At 42.7% G+C, this 8,661-nt stretch overlaps 1 pseudogene; it reads left to right on the top strand.

The window, feature by feature from the left end:
• Positions 1 to 6,363: 6,363 nt before the first annotated feature.
• On the top strand, positions 6,364 to 6,779 carry LOC115635076 (annotated as a pseudogene).
• Positions 6,780 to 8,661: the final 1,882 nt, after the last annotated feature.

Genomic DNA, 8,661 nt, shown 5'->3' with positions numbered 1-8,661 from the left:
GCCAGGGCCCCCGGAGCTTCTTCCGCTTCAGGTCATTGTCGTCAATTAGGCAGCGGAGGGTCCTTCCGGCACTTCGGCATGGGTGCCGGGGCGGGTCTTCGGCGGCAATCCCCGCCTTCGAAGACCCCAGGCCCCCTGAATCCTCTGGGCGGTCCTGCTTGTACAATGGGGTAGGAAATGGAAGTGTGCAAAGAGCTGACCCCTTAGGTGCAGAATCCATCCACATTTGTAGTTCTTGCATTTGCTCTGAACGCTGAGGCTGCTCCCTGCTTGTCTTGCTCGGGTTCAAGCCACCCAAATGGAGTGAGGAGGAGGTAAGACCATGGCCCTGACACCCTTCTGCACTGGCCAGCCTGAGGAATCAGCACCATGGGATATTGGCAGTTGGCTGGTTCAGAGCAGAATGCATGCTACCTCCAGTACGGAGTGATGCTGTATGTACTCTTTTGGGGCATGATGGGGAATTTGGAGAGCCATTGCACAGAGACTCCTGATGGTCTGCTGCAGTTCAACACTTCTGCCGATGGGGAGAAGTAACAAGCTGCCACAATGTGTCGTCTTCTTCTATTACGTTGTAACAGTGGGGCCAGTGCACCAAATTACATAAATGAATCTAAGATTGACCCTGGCATAAAAGTGCATTTACTGTGAGTTCATATTGGTTATGTGAGCCTGGAAATCAACAAATACAATTTTGGTCTCTTTTCCTCCAAAAACTTTATGGACACATGTTGTGTTTCAAAACACTCAGGAGAGGTTGGCGCTTTTTGTCAGTTGCAACCACAGAAGCACCATGGCAATTTATATCTATTAAGCCAGTTCGGAGCATTATATTTAGCGCCTTCTTAAAATGCAGGAATTTTACTGTTCTGAACCACACTCTGGCCAGAAATAGACACAGGTCTCCAGGGTGCACAGGAAATGGCTTAGTGTGGTTCAGAACAGTAAAATTCCCAACTTTGCTTAGTCCTTTCCCAGTCATGTCAGTTAGCATTAACTATCCCACTTACATAGACCTGACTTCCATGCTAGCCGGCTGATAATTATTATGATGCAGTAACAGGGCCCCTTTGTGCAACCTGTCCAAATTCATGAAGGAGGTCGGTGACAGACCCAGGGATTGACCCCAGATTCTCACTAGAGCTGAGCAGGTTTTCCCATCCCACCAAAAAAAAAAAAAAAGGATTTTTAAAATATTTTCCATTTGGAAGTGGGATAAAAAGTTGAAATCTCAAGAAAAATTCACAAACCCAAAATCTGAAGAATTATTTTGGTTTGGGTCAATGAAATGTTTTGTTCCAATCATTTCAAAATGTTTAATTTCTCTTTTGATCTTTTATTCTTCTTTCATAAATCCTTTTTTATGTCTGAATTTCATAACATTTCTAAAGGAGAAGTCATTTTGACTCAAAAAATCCCAAAATTTTCTTGTGCAAACTGGGACATTTGGACAATTTTTCAAAACCTTTTTTTTCCAAAAATTTTTTGCAATTCAAGAGATTTGGTAAAACTGACCCAAACTATTTTTGTTTCCACTAATGGCCATTTTTCAGCCCAGAACGGTTTGTCAAAAGATTCCCTGATCAGCTCTTTTTCTGAGTCCTAGTACATTTCCCCCTATTCAGCAGGGCAACTAGGGCACACAGTGGAATTAGGGATAGAATCCAGGCCTTCTGATACTCTTCCCAAAGAGACCACACTGCTGCTCTGTAATGCTAGCCCAGAATGCAAAACATGTGGAGTAAAACATATTCTACATTGGTCAAACAGCTCTTTCTTCTACATAACAAGGTCCCACTTAACTGATTCTTTACAGGACAGTTACTTGTATGGATTCTTAGAGCTCTTACTATGTGTATAATGCCAGAAAGAGAGATTATACAGGTATAGAGCAAATGGTGGTTATAAAAAGGCTGAAGGAGAAAATCTAATGATCAGCCTATCAAGCCTTGGATCAGTAAAAAATGGTACCATGCTTATTCCCTCCAGGACCATTTAATGGCTTGTCAAAAAGACTTTTCTTGGCAACCTGGGAGAAAAATGTGGCTTATCTGAGTGTGAATGGCATAAGTTCTCTTCTCCCACACCAAACCTTGGCCATGGGGGTGTGGGAGCAATAGGGGCAACCTGTGTTTTCAAATCAACTGTTCCTTTTCAGGAGGGGGATGACTGTCATTTGAAAAAGCAGATGGTTTGTATGATCTTTGTATAGGTGGAAAATACAAGGAGTCACCATCTTGCTGCAGCAAACTCTTGAGAGAGAGAGAGAGAGAAATAACAGGCTTCCCATGTGCTAGAAAGAAAAATAATACATTTATTATTGTCTCTAAGTGAAACTAATATGTCACTCATCATTACACAATGATTTCAGTAAATAGCACTTGTAGAAAGGAAAAAAAATTACCCAAAGTCTAAACAATATGTAGCGGAGAACTGATTTATATACATGGTTTGGCCTCAAATAATTGCAGTGTTTGCTTCTAATTAAAAATTTCTGAGAACTTTCATGATTTTGTTTCTTTTTTAAGCAGCTCCCCTAGGCATTTAGTGGTTCAAGCTTCACAATCAGATTCAAATCCTGATGTGGTTTATTCTGCCTTTTGTCTTTCCAAGGGAAATATGCTGGGCCAACTTCTTCCCTGGTGGGCACCAAGGATTGATTTATATTTTCATTGAGCTCATTGCCATAGTATCTTAGCATGTCCCCAACAATTAACCTCAAAATACCATGTCAATTAGGAAAATATTATCCACATTTCACAGACGGGGGAGACCAAGGGAAGACATAGGTGAATTGACTTGCCCAAGGTCACACAGGAAGTCTGTGGCAGAGCCAAAAAAGAGACTTTCACATCTCCAGGCTCACACTGCTGTACCTTATCCACAAAACCATTTGGTCCACTTAGTTCAGCACAATTGTGGGGGTGGTCACTTTAAAAAATAACAGCTGTGTACATGCTGATCTGCATGAACAGTGAAGGGCACTTTTTGTAGAAGCAGGAACTTGACATTTTTTGTCAAATTTTCACCTTTCCCCACACTGCTGTGCTGTTTACTTTTTGGTTATTTCTTTCACACCTTAGAATCAGCTGCATTTCACTGTTGCTGTTCTCTGTGGGCCAACTCCTATGATACAACTGAACTGCAGGTTGTGTGTGCCAAGGTGGTGTAAAGTTTACCTTTGTATCCTCTGGATCCTGGAGGGTTTCTGGAAAGCAGCTTTTAAGAGCAGGCTTGGGGCAACATTCTTAGGATATTAATGTAAGGGGTTCATTTTAAAATTAAAATTTGCCAAGTTAGACCGAGGAGAAAGGGAAATTTTTTGCTAAACAACCTGATGTTAATTTAACCTGATATATAGTTTCTAAAAGTAAACACTGGGCTTCTTTTGTCACTGGTTTACACCTTGTGCAGTCCTATTGCCTTCAGCTGGCTAACCCATGGGGGTAGATCAGTGACAAATGTGGGCTGTTGCACACACGCAGTCCCATGTAAGGAGATTTTGTAAGTGATGAGCTGGTGGCCCCACACAGGATGGGATTAGCATAGGGCAGTCCTCACATTCTCAACTCTCTCATGGTATCCACTTCAGTGGGACACATGCTGATATATTATCACTGATGCTTGTGTGTCTTTGCATACTATTTTGGTACTTTGTTTAACAGAAGGGGAAAACAAGTCTACCCAGATTCAGGTGTTGAACTGGGCTGGTGCACAATGGTTTGAGACATCAGTTGGGCTGAGCTGGTACTCAGTGGTACACAATGCCAGTCAAATCAACTTGATGGATAGCTATAGGCCATTCCAGCATTGCTCTGGTGCCTCTGCCGAAATTTAAGCTTTCTATTTAAATAAGTAATTTTCTAGCCACTTTGGGTGCAAAGCCAGCCTTCCATGTGTAAACACATGTAGCATTGACACTCTGAGACTGCAGACAGGTGAGCAGTAGTTCCAAAAGATGTAAACTGCCCCATTCATCTCACTGCGGTATTAACTCTGAAGCCAGAGCCAGACTTATTCATAGAGCACCACAGGCATGTGTGAGTTGCGCAACAGATATAAAAGACATGATCCCTGACCCTAGCAGCTTCCAATGATGAAAATATAAATGGGTGACATTGTATGGCCTGTATTATGCAGAAGGTCAAACTAGGTGATTATAAATGGTCCCTTCTGGCTGTAAAATCTATTAATAATTGAAAATGTCAATAGTGTTTACTACTTCAGTGCTGATCATATCAGCTACTGTAGGATTGTGGGCAGAGCTTGGCATTCTGGGTGAAGATTGAGTAGATGATGGTGACTGATTATTATTAGTAGTAGTTATTTGTATTCTAATGAGCTAAGTGTTTCCATACATACAGAACGACATAATCCCTGTCCTGAAAAGTAGGCCCACATATTTCCAGTCTGCCTCCTGCTCAGAGCAAATAATACAAAAGCTTCTCTCATCCACAACTCCAGTTAACAACAGAAGTCCCAATAATTAAGCATCATCTCCAGAGGAGTTAACTTGCCAATGCCAACAAGACAACAATCGTTTAACTAGGATATCCTGTCCTCCATTTCATAAGCATCAGATTCATTGCCAAAGACTAAATAAAATTAAGAACAGTACTACGTGCCATTCTATTTGTGTCCCTTTCACAGTCTGCCTATAATATATTTACTCCACCACCTACCAAAGTGTGGTTCTGATCAGAAAGAGAGGTCTGTGTTTCCCACTCTTCATTTTCCATTAGTGATTTCCTTCCAGATCAAAACTGGTAAGTTTACATATTGAGGCAAGTTTTCTTTCCCTGGCAAACTCAACCGTGGTTCCTGAAAAAACATGCTGTTTTGTACATTATCATCTCTCTCTTCCCCCCTCTACCTCAGTAAAGCTTCAGGACCCAGAAATAAGCTGGCAGTTTTGCCAGTAACACATGGAATGGCACAGAATCCAGATTGCTTTTCAGCAGCTACAGAAGGTGGGCTCGGCTGTGGGAACCATCAAAGTTTGTTCTGAAGAGTTTATAGAGTGTCTGACTCAGAGCAGAAGGGTAAAGGGAATATATATGATGTGTCACAATGAGGTATATTTTTATAGAGACACTTTTCTGACGAGGAGCAAGTAGATGGAGGAAGGGGAAAAAAGAGAGACAAAGAAAAGGTGCACATTTGGTTTTTTCCTGCTTTTTGTGCAATCATTTGCTGTGAATCATGGAACTGCATCTATTTTGCTTTACACGTAGGAAGCAATGTATAGCAGATATATAAGGAATCTTCGAACATCCGCATACATATGGTATGGAGTGGGGTGCTGCCAATGTACTGACAACTCCTATCTCTGCATCGCCCCCGTATGTGAACAGAGTGGTCAATTGGCTGCGCTGGCATCTGTATGAAAAAATAGCTTACTAAAGCTCAGAGCCTTATGAGAGAAGGATGGATAAAGAGAAGTAATGAAGGCACTAGCATGAAATTTGATTTAACTTCTTCTCAGTATCATCCTCCCAGTTTTCAAGGTGGTATGAAACTTTGGGGTCTATTAGACCCTACCCTAGTCATGATAGGGAAAAATAGCTTCTTTCACCTTTGGGGGTTTTGAACCAGCTCAGAATTCATATCATATTTGTTAAAGATTCACTGAAATTCACAAGCAGGCCAATCAGGACTAATTTTCAAGGAAACATGACCCAGTCAGTGTGTGTTTCCTTATATCAAAAATAGTGCAGATTTTGCTGCAGAACAAGGGGAACTTGACCATTTTTAAGCAAAACTCCAAGGTGATAATTCAGATGGCTTGAAACTGAAGAAAATAATCATACACAGCCCTGCAGCATGAAGCCACAGAGTCCCACAAAGTTCCAGGCGAGATGCTGAGAACACAGCACTGAACCAGCAGAAAAAGATCCTTCCCTGGCTACAGACTTTCATCTCCGAAAGAGTTCACTGCTTCCAGATTTTCAAAGCCTGGCTAACAGCATGTGGTGCAAAATGGGTGCAGCTTTCCTTTAAGGAAGTTGGCTGCCTCTGGCAAGCATTTAGCTGTGAACTGAACACATGGCTTCTGTCAAACACTTGCTCTCAATCCAAGCTTGTCCCTGATGCACAAAGTGCAGGCTGAGCTCTGCCCTTGGAACAGAGCAGCATATGTGCTTAGCCATGTAACTTCGCTCCACAGACAGATGCTGCTAAACGCTGCTCATCACTGATTCATCAGGCGGCCGCACTGTACAAGCCTTAGGTTTTTATTTATTCAAACTGTTGGCATGCATTGTGGTTAAAAGTCCCCCATAGATGCAATCCTGGTGGTAGGGGGTGGAGATATGGAGGTGGGAGTGGGAGGGACAAGGGCTTAAGTTGGGGGGGGGGACGTTGTTTCTGTCTTTTTAGAGCAAGCAACAAATCTCAATATGCCTGAGCCTGCGAAATCTGCTCCAGCGCCTAAGAAAGGGTCTAAAAAAGCTGTTACTAAGACTCAGAAGAAAGGCGATAAGAAGCGTAGAAAGACAAGAAAGGAAAGTTATTCTATCTACGTATATAAAGTACTGAAGCAAGTTCACCCAGACACTGGTATTTCTTCTAAGGCTATGGGCATTATGAACTCGTTTGTGAATGACATTTTTGAGCGTATCGCAGGGGAGGCGTCTCGTCTGGCCCATTACAACAAGCGCTAGACCATCACTTCCAGAGAGATTCAAACAGCTGTAAGACTGCTGCTGCCGGGCGAGTTAGCCAAACACGCGGTGTCTGAGGGCACTAAGGCTGTTACCAAGTACACCAGCTCTAAGTAGAAGGGCTTAAGTTAGCAGGTTTTTGCACTAACCTGGTGAGTGCTAGGGTTTCATTAACCCTTTGTTTCCAAAGAATGTATTTTCTGTGTCATGGAAACATGCCATTATCTGATCCTGTCACTTCCTCCTGTCAGACTTTCCTTGGCAAAGGGGACCAAATGAATCACGCAGAAGCTAGTCAAACTGGCTAAAGCATTCCCTTCCTTCCTCCCATTATTGGGCCCCCTTTCTCCTCCCCCCTCAGCTCCTTCTTTCACCCCCTTTTCCCAGCATTTGAGCTGCAGAGCTGATAGAAAAAAACCCAGAAACCGAATTGACAGACATTCTCTGAAATGTTTTCCCTCCATATTTATCAGTTTATAAATTATTTGGAATTTTCTGGCCTGCTCCACTTAGCCGGGCTCCAAAAGTGGAGAAGATCCTCAACAGTAGACCCCCCTCTGGTATCAGCCACTAGCCTGGCCTTAACCTTTGCAGTGCTCCCCCACCAACATCCCTCTTACCTCACAGAGGTTAAAGGGCATCCCTCTTTAAGTTTTTAACCAGTGGCTGATCTAGGGTGACCAGACAGCAAGTGTGAAAAATTGGGACAGGGAGTAGGGGGTAATAGGAGCCTATATTAGAAAAAGACCCAAAAATCAGGACTGTCCCTATAAAATCATGACATCTGGTCACCCTAGGTTGAGCCAAAGGGGAGACGATCCTCAGAAGCTGGGTCTCTTGTCTAGTCCTAACCCACAAGCTCATGTGCCTCTCTTCCCTGAATTGGCCTTTCAAAGGCAGCCCATACCGATGATGAATACAGGTAGGAGAAAAGAAAGTGCATGGCAGAGAGAAAATATATTCAAAGAAAGGAGCTTTACTGAAACTGAACTGCATTTTCAGGGCTACTCTCTACTAGTCTAATACTACACTCATCATCTTGCTACCTGGGCACCTTTTTCAGATTTTCAGACCCCAATACATATAAATGTGCATGCAAAACAGTGAGCTCATTTGCATATTCACTGTGCTTGCACTCATTTCTAATGGTTAGAACAAGAGACCTGGATCCAGGATCCTGGGTTCGAGTCCAGGGTCTGCCACTGAAGAGCATTGTTAAGTCAGTTTGTGGTTTGTGTGTTCCCCACAGCCAAAGGACAACAGCCCAAATCCTCAAAGGTATTTAGGGGTAAGTATTTTATTTCAGTGGGAGTTAAGTGCCAAAATACATGAGAGGATCTGGGCCAAGGATCTGAAATGGGAATGTGAAAAGGGAGCAGGGAGAAAGAGGAACTGGGGAGAAACCGCTGGTCCAGATCCTCTGCTGTGTAAATGAATTAAATGGAGAGATGCTGATTTACACCAGCTAAGGATCTGGCCTATATTGTGTTTGCATATAGCTCATGCAGAAAGAACCTACATCTTCAGGAAATAGATATCTTCTCTACGCATCTTCCTTCCTTCCTTTTCTTTCTTTCTTTCTTTCTTTCTTTTCTTTCTTTCCCTTAGTTTTTGATCTGCTTAGAAATCCACTTTGTTTTTTTCTCTCCACAGTTTCCATAACCTCACTGACTCTATAGCAATGAGGAAAACTTAGAATTAGCCACTTAGCGTGGACGTTCCATTCAGCCTGGTTGGGCAGCTCAGCATTCCTTTCTCTTTTTTTCCATTACCTCGTTCATTTCTGCAGAAGCAGCTGACACCTTAGTCACAAGATCATAGTCACAAATCCATCCAGAGCTCTTAATGTCTAGTTGTATGTTTGTGTGTGTGTTTTTTTTCAGAGTAAGTGCATACTTTAAAGATGCAATAACAGTTTGTCTGAGATTCAACATTTTATAGGGAGCCATCCGGTCTAGCAGCCAAGATGTGTGCTGCTGTCTTGAGGTTTTGGGGGTAG

This window comes from Gopherus evgoodei, chromosome 14 (genome assembly GCF_007399415.2).
Source record: "Gopherus evgoodei ecotype Sinaloan lineage chromosome 14, rGopEvg1_v1.p, whole genome shotgun sequence".
Taxonomy (NCBI): Eukaryota; Metazoa; Chordata; order Testudines; family Testudinidae; genus Gopherus; species Gopherus evgoodei.
The sequence above is the reverse complement of the archived record's forward strand: the minus strand, read 5'-3'. Positions and strand labels throughout refer to the sequence as shown.